The sequence below is a fragment of the Micromesistius poutassou genome (assembly GCF_964030765.1).
Source record: "Micromesistius poutassou genome assembly, chromosome: 20".
NCBI classification, from domain to species: Eukaryota; Metazoa; Chordata; class Actinopteri; order Gadiformes; family Gadidae; genus Micromesistius; species Micromesistius poutassou.
In genome coordinates this window covers 2,821,676-2,835,522 of record NC_140290.1, presented here as the reverse complement: position 1 = coordinate 2,835,522, position 13,847 = coordinate 2,821,676, and the positions used below count along the sequence as shown (strand labels likewise).

At 43.0% G+C, this 13,847-nt stretch overlaps 34 non-coding genes across 34 annotated transcripts; 25 read left to right on the top strand and 9 right to left on the bottom strand.

Moving 5' to 3' along the window:
- The first annotated feature begins 49 nt into the window (after positions 1-49).
- Positions 50-121, top strand: AC3HAE_035729 (transfer RNA proline (anticodon UGG)). The gene has a single exon. It is a non-coding gene; the product is annotated as a tRNA-Pro (tRNA).
- Positions 122-290: 169 nt separating this feature from the next.
- On the top strand, positions 291-362 carry AC3HAE_035727 (transfer RNA proline (anticodon AGG)). Its single transcript has one exon. It is a non-coding gene; the product is annotated as a tRNA-Pro (tRNA).
- A 645-nt stretch (positions 363-1,007) lies between these two features.
- AC3HAE_035851 (transfer RNA leucine (anticodon AAG)) lies at positions 1,008-1,089 on the bottom strand. The gene has a single exon. It is a non-coding gene; the product is annotated as a tRNA-Leu (tRNA).
- A 320-nt stretch (positions 1,090-1,409) lies between these two features.
- AC3HAE_035726 (transfer RNA proline (anticodon CGG)) lies at positions 1,410-1,481 on the top strand. The gene has a single exon. It is a non-coding gene; the product is annotated as a tRNA-Pro (tRNA).
- Positions 1,482-1,650: 169 nt separating this feature from the next.
- Positions 1,651-1,722, top strand: AC3HAE_035725 (transfer RNA proline (anticodon AGG)). The gene has a single exon. It is a non-coding gene; the product is annotated as a tRNA-Pro (tRNA).
- A 160-nt stretch (positions 1,723-1,882) lies between these two features.
- AC3HAE_035724 (transfer RNA proline (anticodon AGG)) lies at positions 1,883-1,954 on the top strand. The gene has a single exon. It is a non-coding gene; the product is annotated as a tRNA-Pro (tRNA).
- A 645-nt stretch (positions 1,955-2,599) lies between these two features.
- AC3HAE_035850 (transfer RNA leucine (anticodon AAG)) lies at positions 2,600-2,681 on the bottom strand. The gene has a single exon. It is a non-coding gene; the product is annotated as a tRNA-Leu (tRNA).
- A 320-nt stretch (positions 2,682-3,001) lies between these two features.
- Positions 3,002-3,073, top strand: AC3HAE_035723 (transfer RNA proline (anticodon UGG)). The gene has a single exon. It is a non-coding gene; the product is annotated as a tRNA-Pro (tRNA).
- Positions 3,074-3,242: 169 nt separating this feature from the next.
- Positions 3,243-3,314, top strand: AC3HAE_035722 (transfer RNA proline (anticodon AGG)). Its single transcript has one exon. It is a non-coding gene; the product is annotated as a tRNA-Pro (tRNA).
- A 169-nt stretch (positions 3,315-3,483) lies between these two features.
- On the top strand, positions 3,484-3,555 carry AC3HAE_035721 (transfer RNA proline (anticodon AGG)). The gene has a single exon. It is a non-coding gene; the product is annotated as a tRNA-Pro (tRNA).
- A 645-nt stretch (positions 3,556-4,200) lies between these two features.
- On the bottom strand, positions 4,201-4,282 carry AC3HAE_035848 (transfer RNA leucine (anticodon AAG)). The gene has a single exon. It is a non-coding gene; the product is annotated as a tRNA-Leu (tRNA).
- A 320-nt stretch (positions 4,283-4,602) lies between these two features.
- Positions 4,603-4,674, top strand: AC3HAE_035720 (transfer RNA proline (anticodon CGG)). The gene has a single exon. It is a non-coding gene; the product is annotated as a tRNA-Pro (tRNA).
- Positions 4,675-4,843: 169 nt separating this feature from the next.
- Positions 4,844-4,915, top strand: AC3HAE_035718 (transfer RNA proline (anticodon AGG)). The gene has a single exon. It is a non-coding gene; the product is annotated as a tRNA-Pro (tRNA).
- Positions 4,916-5,075: 160 nt separating this feature from the next.
- AC3HAE_035716 (transfer RNA proline (anticodon AGG)) lies at positions 5,076-5,147 on the top strand. Its single transcript has one exon. It is a non-coding gene; the product is annotated as a tRNA-Pro (tRNA).
- A 646-nt stretch (positions 5,148-5,793) lies between these two features.
- On the bottom strand, positions 5,794-5,875 carry AC3HAE_035847 (transfer RNA leucine (anticodon AAG)). Its single transcript has one exon. It is a non-coding gene; the product is annotated as a tRNA-Leu (tRNA).
- Positions 5,876-6,195: 320 nt separating this feature from the next.
- On the top strand, positions 6,196-6,267 carry AC3HAE_035715 (transfer RNA proline (anticodon UGG)). The gene has a single exon. It is a non-coding gene; the product is annotated as a tRNA-Pro (tRNA).
- A 169-nt stretch (positions 6,268-6,436) lies between these two features.
- Positions 6,437-6,508, top strand: AC3HAE_035714 (transfer RNA proline (anticodon AGG)). Its single transcript has one exon. It is a non-coding gene; the product is annotated as a tRNA-Pro (tRNA).
- A 638-nt stretch (positions 6,509-7,146) lies between these two features.
- AC3HAE_035846 (transfer RNA leucine (anticodon AAG)) lies at positions 7,147-7,228 on the bottom strand. The gene has a single exon. It is a non-coding gene; the product is annotated as a tRNA-Leu (tRNA).
- A 320-nt stretch (positions 7,229-7,548) lies between these two features.
- Positions 7,549-7,620, top strand: AC3HAE_035713 (transfer RNA proline (anticodon CGG)). The gene has a single exon. It is a non-coding gene; the product is annotated as a tRNA-Pro (tRNA).
- A 169-nt stretch (positions 7,621-7,789) lies between these two features.
- Positions 7,790-7,861, top strand: AC3HAE_035712 (transfer RNA proline (anticodon AGG)). The gene has a single exon. It is a non-coding gene; the product is annotated as a tRNA-Pro (tRNA).
- Positions 7,862-8,506: 645 nt separating this feature from the next.
- Positions 8,507-8,588, bottom strand: AC3HAE_035845 (transfer RNA leucine (anticodon AAG)). The gene has a single exon. It is a non-coding gene; the product is annotated as a tRNA-Leu (tRNA).
- A 320-nt stretch (positions 8,589-8,908) lies between these two features.
- On the top strand, positions 8,909-8,980 carry AC3HAE_035711 (transfer RNA proline (anticodon UGG)). The gene has a single exon. It is a non-coding gene; the product is annotated as a tRNA-Pro (tRNA).
- Positions 8,981-9,149: 169 nt separating this feature from the next.
- On the top strand, positions 9,150-9,221 carry AC3HAE_035710 (transfer RNA proline (anticodon AGG)). The gene has a single exon. It is a non-coding gene; the product is annotated as a tRNA-Pro (tRNA).
- A 160-nt stretch (positions 9,222-9,381) lies between these two features.
- Positions 9,382-9,453, top strand: AC3HAE_035709 (transfer RNA proline (anticodon AGG)). The gene has a single exon. It is a non-coding gene; the product is annotated as a tRNA-Pro (tRNA).
- Positions 9,454-10,098: 645 nt separating this feature from the next.
- On the bottom strand, positions 10,099-10,180 carry AC3HAE_035844 (transfer RNA leucine (anticodon AAG)). The gene has a single exon. It is a non-coding gene; the product is annotated as a tRNA-Leu (tRNA).
- Positions 10,181-10,500: 320 nt separating this feature from the next.
- Positions 10,501-10,572, top strand: AC3HAE_035708 (transfer RNA proline (anticodon UGG)). The gene has a single exon. It is a non-coding gene; the product is annotated as a tRNA-Pro (tRNA).
- Positions 10,573-10,741: 169 nt separating this feature from the next.
- Positions 10,742-10,813, top strand: AC3HAE_035705 (transfer RNA proline (anticodon AGG)). The gene has a single exon. It is a non-coding gene; the product is annotated as a tRNA-Pro (tRNA).
- A 160-nt stretch (positions 10,814-10,973) lies between these two features.
- Positions 10,974-11,045, top strand: AC3HAE_035704 (transfer RNA proline (anticodon AGG)). The gene has a single exon. It is a non-coding gene; the product is annotated as a tRNA-Pro (tRNA).
- Positions 11,046-11,220: 175 nt separating this feature from the next.
- AC3HAE_035703 (transfer RNA proline (anticodon AGG)) lies at positions 11,221-11,292 on the top strand. Its single transcript has one exon. It is a non-coding gene; the product is annotated as a tRNA-Pro (tRNA).
- A 645-nt stretch (positions 11,293-11,937) lies between these two features.
- On the bottom strand, positions 11,938-12,019 carry AC3HAE_035843 (transfer RNA leucine (anticodon AAG)). Its single transcript has one exon. It is a non-coding gene; the product is annotated as a tRNA-Leu (tRNA).
- Positions 12,020-12,339: 320 nt separating this feature from the next.
- AC3HAE_035702 (transfer RNA proline (anticodon CGG)) lies at positions 12,340-12,411 on the top strand. The gene has a single exon. It is a non-coding gene; the product is annotated as a tRNA-Pro (tRNA).
- A 169-nt stretch (positions 12,412-12,580) lies between these two features.
- AC3HAE_035701 (transfer RNA proline (anticodon AGG)) lies at positions 12,581-12,652 on the top strand. Its single transcript has one exon. It is a non-coding gene; the product is annotated as a tRNA-Pro (tRNA).
- Positions 12,653-13,297: 645 nt separating this feature from the next.
- On the bottom strand, positions 13,298-13,379 carry AC3HAE_035842 (transfer RNA leucine (anticodon AAG)). The gene has a single exon. It is a non-coding gene; the product is annotated as a tRNA-Leu (tRNA).
- A 320-nt stretch (positions 13,380-13,699) lies between these two features.
- Positions 13,700-13,771, top strand: AC3HAE_035700 (transfer RNA proline (anticodon CGG)). The gene has a single exon. It is a non-coding gene; the product is annotated as a tRNA-Pro (tRNA).
- The last annotated feature ends 76 nt before the right edge of the window (positions 13,772-13,847 follow it).

Genomic DNA, 13,847 nt, shown 5'->3' with positions numbered 1-13,847 from the left:
TTATCATTTGACAAATTTCAGAATTTGACATATCTATGTAGAAAAATGTGGCTCGTTGGTCTAGGGGTATGATTCTCGCTTTGGGTGCGAGAAGTCCCGGGTTCAAATCCCGGACGAGCCCTCAGTTGTGTGCGTTATTGTGCACGGTCGACCGTTCATGAAATCCTGTCGAAATCCCAGTGAAGATTGAATGTCTTAAGATGGAAGAATTCATTCTTTGCTTTAAAGCTGGAGCCCCTGCTTATCATTTGACCAATTTCAGAAATTGACACATCAGTTCAATATTTTGTGGCTCGTTGGTCTAGGGGTATGATTCTCGCTTAGGGTGCGAGAGGTCCCGGGTTCAAATCCCGGACGAGCCCTCAGCGACTTGCTCAATATTGTGCACAGTCTTGAAGGTTTGACCAGATGTTCCTTGAAATGCTATCAGACTCTCATCACAAACCTGGCACCATTCTTGGCGGCCTAGTGAATATTTTTGTCTTTGGTCTTAGTTGCCATCAACCCGCAAACCTGCTTTCATTGGAAATAAAACAATGGAAGATATGTTGAGGCAAATACAACAGGACAGGTCATTGCTGAAATGCAATAAGGAGTATATGTTTTTCACATTTTGGACAATGTTGTATAAATTAATTGCTTCAACTTAAGGATGAATGGTCTAATGTTCTGCACTCTGGACTTTGAATCCAGTGATCCAAGTTCAAATTGCGGTGCAGTATTGTGGATTTTACATTCTTCCCAAACCAACAGAATTCACATTAAGGTAAGTCACCTATTCAACTTTGAGTACTGCTTATGCTCTAGCATTGATTCTCATTTGCATGATTCTCTCCCAATTGGATTAGTGGGAACGAAAGATAAACAAAGTGAGGCCTTGTGTACGTCTTCCAGTAATGTTGTCGTTTTTTGGAGGGGATTCTAAGCTTTTAAGCGAGACATTCAGTCCACAGGATTGCCTTTTGAGAAAAGCGTTTCAAATTGCTCCTTGAACGTAGGTTATTGACTGGCAGTGGTGGGATTTGAACCCACGCCTCCTGAGAGACTGGAGCCTTAATCCAGCGCCTTAGACCGCTCGGCCACACTACCGCAAATTGCGTACTTTCTTAACAGCCTTTCAAAATGATGCTTCATTGGAAAGGGTTGACTGCCATTGCAAGAATTTGAAACAACGCCTACTTGAACTGGAGCCTAAATCCAGCACCTTGGACAACTCGGCAACACTATATCACAGGGCATCTGTAACTATTTTTGCCTTACAAAATAAGACTTTAATGCAGTCGGAATGAAGAATGAACATTTTAAGTTGGTAGCAATGAGTTGGAACCGTACAATTGTTCTTAAACGCTTGCGCCCCTGCTTATCATTTGACCAATTTCAGAATTTGACATATCTATGTAGAAAAATGTGGCTCGTTGGTCTAGGGGTATGATTCTCGCTTCGGGTGCGAGAGGTCCCGGGTTCAAATCCCGGACGAGCCCTCAGTTGTGTGCGTAATTGTGCACGGTCGACCGTTCATGAAATCCTGTTGAAATCCCAGTGAAGAATGAATGTCTTAAGATGGAAGAATTCATTCTTTGCTTTAAAGCTGGAGCCCCTGCTTATCATTTGACCAATTTCAGAAATTGACACATCAGTTCAATGTTTTGTGGCTCGTTGGTCTAGGGGTATGATTCTCGCTTAGGGTGCGAGAGGTCCCGGGTTCAAATCCCGGACGAGCCCTCAGTTGTGTGCGTAATTGTGCACTGTTGACCGTTCATGAAATCCTGTCGAAATCCCAGTGAAGAATGAATGTCTTAAGATGGAAGAATTGATTCTTTGCTTTAAAGCTGCTTATCATTTGACCAATTTCAGAAATTGACACATCAGTTCAAGGTTTTGTGGCTCGTTGGTCTAGGGGTATGATTCTCGCTTAGGGTGCGAGAGGTCCTGGGTTCAAATCCCGGACGAGCCCTCAGTGAGTTGCTCAATGTTGTGCACAGTCTTCAAGGTTTGACCAGATGTTCCTTGAAATGCAATCAGACTCTCATCGCAAACCTGGCAACGTTCTTGGCGGCCTATTGAATAATTTTGTCTTTGGTCTTAGTTGCCATCAACCCGCAAACCTGCTTTCATTGGAAATAAAACATTGGAAGATATGTTGAGGCAAATACAACAGGACAGGTCATTGCTGAAATGCAATAAGGAGTATATGTTTTTCACACTTTGGACAATGTTGTATAAATTAATTGCTTCAACTTAAGGATGAATGGTCTAATGTTCTGCACTCTGGACTTTGAATCCAGTGATCCGAGTTCAAATTGCGGTGCAGTATTGTGGATTTTACATTCTTCCCAAACCAACAGAATTCACATTAAGGTAAGTCACCTATTCAACTTTGAGTACTGCTTATGCTCTAGCATTGATTCTCATTTGCATGATTCTCTCCCAATTGGATTAGTGGGAACGAAAGATAAACAAAGTGAGGCCTTGTGTACGTCTTCCAGTAATGTTGTCGTTTTTTGGAGGGGATTCTAAGCTTTTAAGCGAGACATTCAGTCCACAGGATTGCCTTTTGAGAAAAGCGTTTCAAATTGCTCCTTGAACGTAGGTTTTTGACTGGCAGTGGTGGGATTTGAACCCACGCCTCCTGAGAGACTGGAGCCTTAATCCAGCGCCTTAGACCGCTCGGCCACACTACCGCAAATTGCGGGCTTTCTTAACAGCCTTTCAAAATGATGCTTCATTGGAAAGGGTTGACTGCCATTGCAAGAATTTGAAACAACGCCTCCTTGAACTGGAGCCTAAATCCAGCACCTTGGACAACTCGGCAACACTATATCACAGGGCATCTGTAACTATTTTTGCCTTACAAAATAAGATTTTAATGCAGTCGGAATGAAGAATGAACATTTTAAGTTGGTAGCAATGAGTTGGAACCATACAATTGCTCTTAAACGCTTGCGCCCCTGCTTATCATTTGACCAATTTCAGAATTTGACATATCTATGTAGAAACATGTGGCTCGTTGGTCTAGGGGTATGATTCTCGCTTTGGGTGCGAGAGGTCCCGGGTTCAAATCCCGGACGAGCCCTCAGTTGTATGCGTAATTGTGCACGGTCGACCGTTCATGAAATCCTGTCGGAATCCCAGTGAAGAATGAATGTCTTAAGATGGAAGAATTCATTCTTTGCTTTAAAGCTGGAGCCCCTGCTTATCATTTGACCAATTTCAGAAATTGACACATCAGTTCAATGATTTGTGGCTCGGTGGTCTAGGGGTATGATTCTCGCTTAGGGTGCGAGAGGTCCCGGGTTCAAATCTCGGACGAGCCCTCAGTTGTGTGCGTAATTGTGCACGGTTGACCGTTCATGAAGTCCTGTCGAAATCCCAGTGAAGAATGAATGTCTTAAGATTGAAGAATTCATTCTTTGCTTTAAAGCTGGAGCCCCTGCTTATCATTTGACCAATTTCAGAAATTGACACATCAGTTAAAGGTTTTGTGGCTCGTTGGTCTAGGGGTATGATTCTCGCTTAGGGTGCGAGAGGTCCCGGGTTCAAATCCAGGACGAGCCCTCAGTGAGTTGCACAATGTTGTGCACAGTCTTGAAGGTTTGAACAGATGTTCCGTGAAATGCTATCAGACTCTCATCGCAAACCTGGCAACGTTCTTGGCGGCCTAGTGAATATTTTTGTCTTTGGTCTTAGTTGCCATCAACCCGCAAACCTGCTTTCATTGGAAATAAAACATTGGAAGATATGTTGAGGCAAATACAACAGGACAGGTCATTGCTGAAATGCAATAAGGAGTATATGTTTTTCACACTTTGGACAATGTTGTATAAATTAATTGCTTCAACTTAAGGATGAATGGTCTAATGTTCTGCACTCTGGACTTTGAATCCAGTGATCCGAGTTCAAATTGTGGTGCAGTATTGTGGATTTTACATTCTTCCCAAACCAACAGAATTCACATTAAGGTAAGTCACCTATTCAACTTTGAGTACTGCTTATGCTCTAGCATTGATTCTCATTTGCATGATTCTCTCCCAATTGGATTAGTGGGAACGAAAGATAAACAAAGTGAGGCCTTGTGTACGTCTTCCAGTAATGTTGTCGTTTTTTGGAGGGGATTCTAAGCTTTTAAGCGAGACATTCAGTCCACAGGATTGCCTTTTGAGAAAAGCGTTTCAAATTGCTCCTTGAACGTAGGTTTTTGACTGGCAGTGGTGGGATTTGAACCCACGCCTCCTGAGAGACTGGAGCCTTAATCCAGCGCCTTAGACCGCTCGGCTACACTACCGCAAATTGCGTGCTTTCTTAACAGCCTTTCAAAATGATGCTTCATTGGAAAGGGTTGACTGCCATTGCAAGAATTTGAAACAACGCCTCCTTGAACTGGAGCCTAAATCCAGCACCTTGGACAACTCGGCAACACTATATCACAGGGCATCTGTAACTATTTTTGCCTTACAAAATAAGACTTTAATGCAGTCGGAATGAAGAATGAACATTTTAAGTTGGTAGCAATGAGTTGGAACCGTACAATTGTTCTTAAACGCTTGCGCCCCTGCTTATCATTTGACCAATTTCAGAATTTGACATATCTATGTAGAAAAATGTGGCTCGTTGGTCTAGGGGTATGATTCTCGCTTCGGGTGCGAGAGGTCCCGGGTTCAAATCCCGGACGAGCCCTCAGTTGTGTGCGTAATTGTGCACGGTCGACCGTTCATGAAATCCTGTTGAAATCCCAGTGAAGAATGAATGTCTTAAGATGGAAGAATTCATTCTTTGCTTTAAAGCTGGAGCCCCTGCTTATCATTTGACCAATTTCAGAAATTGACACATCAGTTCAATGTTTTGTGGCTCGTTGGTCTAGGGGTATGATTCTCGCTTAGGGTGCGAGAGGTCCCGGGTTCAAATCCCGGACGAGCCCTCAGTTGTGTGCGTAATTGTGCACTGTTGACCGTTCATGAAATCCTGTCGAAATCCCAGTGAAGAATGAATGTCTTAAGATGGAAGAATTGATTCTTTGCTTTAAAGCTGCTTATCATTTGACCAATTTCAGAAATTGACACATCAGTTCAAGGTTTTGTGGCTCGTTGGTCTAGGGGTATGATTCTCGCTTAGGGTGCGAGAGGTCCTGGGTTCAAATCCCGGACGAGCCCTCAGTGAGTTGCTCAATGTTGTGCACAGTCTTCAAGGTTTGACCAGATGTTCCTTGAAATGCAATCAGACTCTCATCGCAAACCTGGCAACGTTCTTGGCGGCCTATTGAATAATTTTGTCTTTGGTCTTAGTTGCCATCAACCCGCAAACCTGCTTTCATTGGAAATAAAACATTGGAAGATATGTTGAGGCAAATACAACAGGACAGGTCATTGCTGAAATGCAATAAGGAGTATATGTTTTTCACACTTTGGACAATGTTGTATAAATTAATTGCTTCAACTTAAGGATGAATGGTCTAATGTTCTGCACTCTGGACTTTGAATCCAGTGATCCGAGTTCAAATTGCGGTGCAGTATTGTGGATTTTACATTCTTCCCAAACCAACAGAATTCACATTAAGGTAAGTCACCTATTCAACTTTGAGTACTGCTTATGCTCTAGCATTGATTCTCATTTGCATGATTCTCTCCCAATTGGATTAGTGGGAACGAAAGATAAAAAAAAGTGAGGCCTTGTGTACGTCTTCCAGTAATGTTATCGTTTTTTGGAGGGGATTCTAAGCTTTTAAGCAAGACATTCAGTCCACAGGATTGCCTTTTGAGAAAAGCGTTTCAAATTACTCCTTGAACGTAGGTTTTTGACTGGCAGTGGTGGGATTTGAACCCACGCCTCCTGAGAGACTGGAGCCTTAATCCAGCGCCTTAGACCGCTCGGCCACACTACCGCAATTTGCTTGCTTTCTTAACAGCCTTTCAAAATGATGCTTCATTGGAAAGGGTTGACTGCCATTGCAAGAATTTGAAACAACGCCTCCTTGAACTGGAGCCTAAATCCAGCACCTTGGACAACTCGGCAACACTATATCACAGGGCATCTGTAACTATTTTTGCCTTACAAAATAAGACTTTAATGCAGTCGGAATGAAGAATGAACATTTTAAGTTGGTAGCAATGAGTTGGAACCATACAATTGTTCTTAAACGCTTGCGCCCCTGCTTATCATTTGACCAATTTCAGAATTTGACATATCTAGGTAGAACAATGTGGCTCGTTGGTCTAGGGGTATGATTCTCGCTTTGGGTGCGAGAGGTCCCGGGTTCAAATCCCGGACGAGCCCTCAGTTGTGTGCGTAATTGTGCACGGTCGACCGTTCATGAAATCCTGTCGAAATCCCAGTGAAGAATGAATGTCTTAAGATGGAAGAATTCATTCTTTGCTTTAAAGCTGGAGCCCCTGCTTATCATTTGACCAATTTCAGAAATTGACACATCAGTTCAATGTTTTGTGGCTCGTTGGTCTAGGGGTATGATTCTCGCTTAGGGTGCGAGAGGTCCCGGGTTCAAATCCCGGACGAGCCCTCAGTGAGTTGCACAATGTTGTGCACAGTCTTGAAGGTTTGACCAGATGTTCCTTGAAATGCTATCAGACTCTCATCGCAAACCTGGCAACGTTCTTGGCGGCCTAGTGAATATTTTGGTCTTAGTTGCCATCAACCCGCAAACCTGCTTTCATTGGAAATAAAACATTGGAAGATATGTTGAGGCAAATACAACAGGACAGGTCATTGCTGAAATGCAATAAGGAGTATATGTTTTTCACACTTTGGACAATGTTGTATAAATTAATTGCTTCAACTTAAGGATGAATGGTCTAATGTTCTGCACTCTGGACTTTGAATCCAGTGATCCGAGTTCAAATTGCGGTGCAGTATTGTGGATTTTACATTCTTCCCAAACCAACAGAATTCACATTAAGGTAAGTCACCTATTCAACTTTGAGTACTGCTTATGCTCTAGCATTGATTCTCATTTGCATGATTCTCTCCCAATTGGATTAGTGGGAACGAAAGATAAACAAAGTGAGGCCTTGTGTACGTCTTCCAGTAATGTTGTCGTTTTTTGGAGGGGATTCTAAGCTTTTAAGCGAGACATTCAGTCCACAGGATTGCCTTTTGAGAAAAGCGTTTCAAATTGCTCCTTGAACGTAGGTTTTTGACTGGCAGTGGTGGGATTTGAACCCACGCCTCCTGAGAGACTGGAGCCTTAATCCAGCGCCTTAGACCGCTCGGCCACACTACCGCAAATTGCGTGCTTTCTTAACAGCCTTTCAAAATGATGCTTCATTGGAAAGGGTTGACTGCCATTGCAAGAATTTGAAACAACGCCTCCTTGAACTGGAGCCTAAATCCAGCACCTTGGACAACTCGGCAACACTATATCACAGGGCATCTGTAACTATTTTTGCCTTACAAAATAAGACTTTAATGCAGTCGGAATGAAGAATGAACATTTTAAGTTGGTAGCAATGAGTTGGAACCATACAATTGTTCTTAAACGCTTGCGCCCCTGCTTATCATTTGACCAATTTGAGAATTTGACATATCTATGTAGAAAAATGTGGCTCGTTGGTCTAGGGGTATGATTCTCGCTTCGGGTGCGAGAGGTCCCGGGTTCAAATCCCGGACGAGCCCTCAGTTGTGTGCGTAATTGTGCACGGTCGACCGTTCATGAATTCCTGTCGAAATCCCAGTGCAGAATGAATGTCTTAAGATGGAAGAATTTATTCTTTGCTTTAAAGCTGGAGCCCCTGCTTATCATTTGACCAATTTCAGAAATTGACACATCAGTTCAATGTTTTGTGGCTCGTTGGTCTAGGGGTATGATTCTCGCTTAGGGTGCGAGAGGTCCCGGGTTCAAATCCCGGACGAGCCCTCAGCGACTTGCTCAATATTGTGCACAGTCTTGAAGGTTTGACCAGATGTTCCTTGAAATGCTATCAGACTCTCATCACAAACCTGGCAACATTCTTGGCGGCCTAGTGAATATTTTTGTCTTTGGTCTTAGTTGCCATCAACCCGCAAACCTGCTTTCATTGGAAATAAAACATTGGAAGATATGTTGAGGCAAATACAACAGGACAGGTCATTGCTGAAATGCAATAAGGAGTATATGTTTTTCACACTTTGGACAATGTTGTATAAATTAATTGCTTCAACTTAAGGATGAATGGTCTAATGTTCTGCACTCTGGACTTTGAATCCAGTGATCCGAGTTCAAATTGCGGTGCAGTATTGTGGATTTTACATTCTTCCCAAACCAACAGAATTCACATTAAGGTAAGTCACCTATTCAACTTTGAGTACTGCTTATGCTCTAGCATTGATTCTCATTTGCATGATTCTCTCCCAATTGGATTAGTGGGAACGAAAGATAAACAAAGTGAGGCCTTGTGTACGTCTTCCAGTAATGTTGTCGTTTTTTGGAGGGGATTCTAAGCTTTTAAGCGAGACATTCAGTCCACAGGATTGCCTTTTGAGAAAAGCGTTTCAAATTGCTCCTTGAACGTAGGTTTTTGACTGGCAGTGGTGGGATTTGAACCCACGCCTCCTGAGAGACTGGAGCCTTAATCCAGCGCCTTAGACCGCTCGGCCACACTACCGCAAATTGGGTGCTTTCTTAACAGCCTTTCAAAATGATGCTTCATTGGAAAGGGTTGACTGCCATTGCAAGAATTTGAAACAACGCCTCCTTGAACTGGAGCCTAAATCCAGCACCTTGGACAACTCGGCAACACTATATCACAGGGCATCTGTAACTATTTTTGCCTTACAAAATAAGACTTTAATGCAGTCGGAATGAAGAATGAACATTTTAAGTTGGTAGCAATGAGTTGGAACCATACAATTGTTCTTAAACGCTTGCGCCCCTGCTTATCATTTGACCAATTTCACAATTTGACATATCTATGCAGAAAAATGTGGCTCGTTGGTCTAGGGGTATGATTCTCGCTTTGGGTGCGAGAGGTCCCGGGTTCAAATCCCGGACGAGCCCTCAGTTGTGTGCGTAATTGTGCACGGTCGACCGTTCATGAAATCCTGTTGAAATCACAGTGAAGAATGAATGTCTTAAGATGGAAGATTTCATTCTTTGCTTTAAAGCTGGAGCCCCTGCTTATCATTTGACCAATTTCAGAAATTGACACATCAGTTCAATGTTTTGTGGCTCGTTGGTCTAGGGGTATGATTCTCGCTTAGGGTGCGAGAGGTCCCGGGTTCAAATCCCGGACGAGCCCTCAGTTGTGTGCGTAATTGTGCACGGTTGACCGTTCATGAAATCCTGTCGAAATCCCAGTGAAGAATGAATGTCTTAAGATGGAAGAATTGATTCTTTGCTTTAAAGCTGCTTATCATTTGACCAATTTCAGAAATTGACACATCAGTTCAATTTTTTGTGGCTCGTTGGTCTAGGGGTATGATTCTCGCTTAGGGTGCGAGAGGTCCCGGGTTCAAATCCCGGACGAGCCCTCAGTGAGTTGCACAATGTTGTGCACAGTCTTGAAGGTTTGACCAGATGTTCCTTGAAATGCTATCAGACTCTCATCGCAAACCTGGCAACGTTCTTGGCGGCCTAGTGAATATTTTTGTCTTTGGTCTTAGTTGCCATCAACCCGCAAACCTGCTTTCATTGGAAATAAAACATTGGAAGATATGTTGAGGCAAATACAACAGGACAGGTCATTGCTGAAATGCAATAAGGAGTATATGTTTTTCACACTTTGGACAATGTTGTATAAATTAATTGCTTCAACTTAAGGATGAATGGTCTAATGTTCTGCACTCTGGACTTTGAATCCAGTGATCCGAGTTCAAATTGCGGTGCAGTATTGTGGATTTTACATTCTTCCCAAACCAACAGAATTCACATTAAGGTAAGTCACCTATTCAACTTTGAGTACTGCTTATGCTCTAGCATTGATTCTCATTTGCATGATTCTCTCCCAATTGGATTAGTGGGAACGAAAGATAAACAAAGTGAGGCCTTGTGTACGTCTTCCAGTAATGTTGTCGTTTTTTGGAGGGGATTCTAAGCTTTTAAGCGAGACATTCAGTCCACAGGATTGCCTTTTGAGAAAAGCGTTTCAAATTGCTCCTTGAACGTAGGTTTTTGACTGGCAGTGGTGGGATTTGAACCTACGCCTCCTGAGAGACTGGAGCCTTAATCCAGCGCCTTAGACCGCTCGGCCACACTACCGCAAATTGCGTGCTTTCTTAACAGCCTTTCAAAATGATGCTTCATTGGAAAGGGTTGACTGCCATTGCAAGAATTTGAAACAACGCCTCCTTGAACTGGAGCCTAAATCCAGCACCTTGGACAACTCGGCAACACTATATCACAGGGCATCTGTAACTATTTTTGCCTTACAAAATAAGACTTTAATGCAGTCGGAATGAAGAATGAACATTTTAAGTTGGTAGCAATGAGTTGGAACCATACAATTGTTCTTAAACGCTTGCGCCCCTGCTTATCATTTGACCAATTTCAGAATTTGACATATCTATGTAGAAACATGTGGCTCGTTGGTCTAGGGGTATGATTCTCGCTTTGGGTGCGAGAGGTCCCGGGTTCAAATCCCGGACGAGCCCTCAGTTGTATGCGTAATTGTGCACGGTCGACCGTTCATGAAATCCTGTCGGAATCCCAGTGAAGAATGAATGTCTTAAGATGGAAGAATTCATACTTTGCTTTAAAGCTGGAGCCCCTGCTTATCATTTGACCAATTTCAGAAATTGACACATCAGTTCAATGATTTGTGGCTCGGTGGTCTAGGGGTATGATTCTCGCTTAGGGTGCGAGAGGTCCCGGGTTCAAATCTCGGACGAGCCCTCAGTTGTGTGCGTAATTGTGCACGGTTGACCGTTCATGAAGTCCTGTCGAAATCCCAGTGAAGAATGAATGTCTTAAGATTGAAGAATTGATTCTTTGCTTTAAAGCTGCTTATCATTTGACCAATTTCAGAAATTGACACATCAGTTAACAGTTTTGTGGCTCGTTGGTCTAGGGGTATGATTCTCGCTTAGGGTGCGAGAGGTCCCGGGTTCAAATCCCGGACGAGCCCTCAGTTGTGTGCGTAATTGTGCACGGTTGACCGTTCATGTAGTCCTGTCGAAATCCCAGTGAAGAATGAATGTCTTAAGAATGAATGTCTTAAGATTGAAGAATTGATTCTTTGCTTTAAAGCTGCTTATCATTTGACCAATTTCAGAAATTGACACATCAGTTAAAGGTTGTGTGGCTCGTTGGTCTAGGGGTATGATTCTCGCTTAGGGTGCGAGAGGTCCCGGGTTCAAATCCCGGTCGAGCCCTCAGTGAGTTGCTCAATGTTGTGCACAGTATTTAAGGTTTGACCAGATGTTCCTTGAAATGCAATCAGACTCTCATCGCAAACCTGGCAACGTTCTTGGCGGCCTATTGAATAATTTTGTCTTTGGTCTTAGTTGCCATCAACCCGCAAACCTGCTTTCATTGGAAATAAAACATTGGAAGATACGTTGAGGCAAATACAACAGGACAGGTCATTGCTGAAATGCAATAAGGAGTATATGTTTTTCACATTTTGGACAATGTTGTATAAATTAATTGCTTCAACTTAAGGATGAATGGTCTAATGTTCTGCACTCTGGACTTTGAATCCAGTGATCCGAGTTCAAATTGCGGTGCAGTATTGTGGATTTTACATTCTTCCCAAACCAACAGAATTCACATTAAGGTAAGTCACCTATTCAACTTTGAGTACTGCTTATGCTCTAGCATTGATTCTCATTTGCATGATTCTCTCCCAATTGGATTAGTGGGAACGAAAGATAAACAAAGTGAGGCCTTGTGTACGTCTTCCAGTAATGTTGTCGTTTTTTGGAGGGGATTCTAAGCTTTTAAGCGAGACATTCAGTCCACAGGATTGCCTTTTGAGAAAAGCGTTTCAAATTGCTCCTTGAACGTAGGTTTTTGACTGGCAGTGGTGGGATTTGAACCCACGCCTCCTGAGAGACTGGAGCCTTAATCCAGCGCCTTAGACCGCTCGGCCACACTACCGCAAAGTGCGTGCTTTCTTAACAGCCTTTCAAAATGATGCTTCATTGGAAAGGGTTGACTGCCATTGCAAGAATTTGAAACAACGCCTCCTTGAACTGGAGCCTAAATCCAGCACCTTGGACAACTCGGCAACACTATATCACAGGGCATCTGTAACTATTTTTGCCTTACAAAATAAGACTTTAATGCAGTCGGAATGAAGAATGAACATTTTAAGTTGGTAGCAATGAGTTGGAACCATACAATTGTTCTTAAACGCTTGCGCCCCTGATTATCATTTGACCAATTTCAGAATTTGACATATCTATATAGAAACATGTGGCTCGTTGGTCTAGGGGTATGATTCTCGCTTCGGGTGCGAGAGGTCCAGGGTTCAAATCCCGGACGAGCCCTCAGTTGTGTGCGTAATTGTGCACGGTTGACCGTTCATGAAATCCTGTCGGAATCCCGGCGAAGAATGAATGTCTTAAGATGGAAGAATTCATTCTTTGCTTTAAAGCTGGAGCCCCTGCTTATCATTTGACCAATTTCAGAAATTGACACATCAGTTCAATTTTTTGTGGCTCGTTGGTCTAGGGGTATGATTCTCGCTTAGGGTGCGAGAGGTCCCGGGTTCAAATCCCGGATGAGCCCTCAGTGAGTTGCACAATGTTGTGCACAGTCTTGAAGGTTTGAACAGATGTTCCGTGAAATGCTATCAGACTCTCATCGCAAACCTGGCAACGTTCTTGGCGGCCTAGTGAATATTTTTGTCTTTGGTCTTAGTTGCCATCAACCCGCAAACCTGCTTTCATTGGAAATAAAACATTGGAAGATATGTTGAGGCAAATACAACAGGACAGGTCATTGCTGAAATGCAATAAGGAGTATATGTTTTTCACACTTTGGACAATGTTGTATAAATTAATTGCTTCAACTTAAGGATGAATGGTCTAATGTTCTGCACTCTGGACTTTGAATCCAGTGATCCGAGTTCAAATTGTGGTGCAGTATTGTGGATTTTACATTCTTCCCAAACCAACAGAATTCACATTAAGGTAAGTCACCTATTCAACTTTGAGTACTGCTTATGCTCTAGCATTGATTCTCATTTGCATGATTCTCTCCCAATTGGATTAGTGGGAACGAAAGATAAACAAAGTGAGGCCTTGTGTACGTCTTCCAGTAATGTTGTCGTTTTTTGGAGGGGATTCTAAGCTTTTAAGCGAGACATTCAGTCCACAGGATTGCCTTTTGAGAAAAGCGTTTCAAATTGCTCCTTGAACGTAGGTTTTTGACTGGCAGTGGTGGGATTTGAACCCACGCCTCCTGAGAGACTGGAGCCTTAATCCAGCGCCTTAGACCGCTCGGCCACACTACCGCAAATTGCGTGCTTTCTTAACAGCCTTTCAAAATGATGCTTCATTGGAAAGGGTTGACTGCCATTGCAAGAATTTGAAACAACGCCTCCTTGAACTGGAGCCTAAATCCAGCACCTTGGACAACTCGGCAACACTATATCACAGGTCATCTGTAACTATTTTTGCCTTACAAAATAAGACTTTAATGCAGTCGGAATGAAGAATGAACATTTTAAGTTGGTAGCAATGAGTTGGAACCATACAATTGTTCTTAAACGCTTGCGCCCCTGCTTATCATTTGACCAATTTCAGAATTTGACATATCTATGTAGAAAAATGTGGCTCGTTGGTCTAGGGGTATGATTCTCGCTTCGGGTGCGAGAGGTCCCGGGTTCAAATCCCGGACGAGCCCTCAGCTGTGTGCGTAATTGTGCACGGTCGACTGTTCATGAAATCCTGTCGAAATCCCAGTGAAGAATGAATGGCTT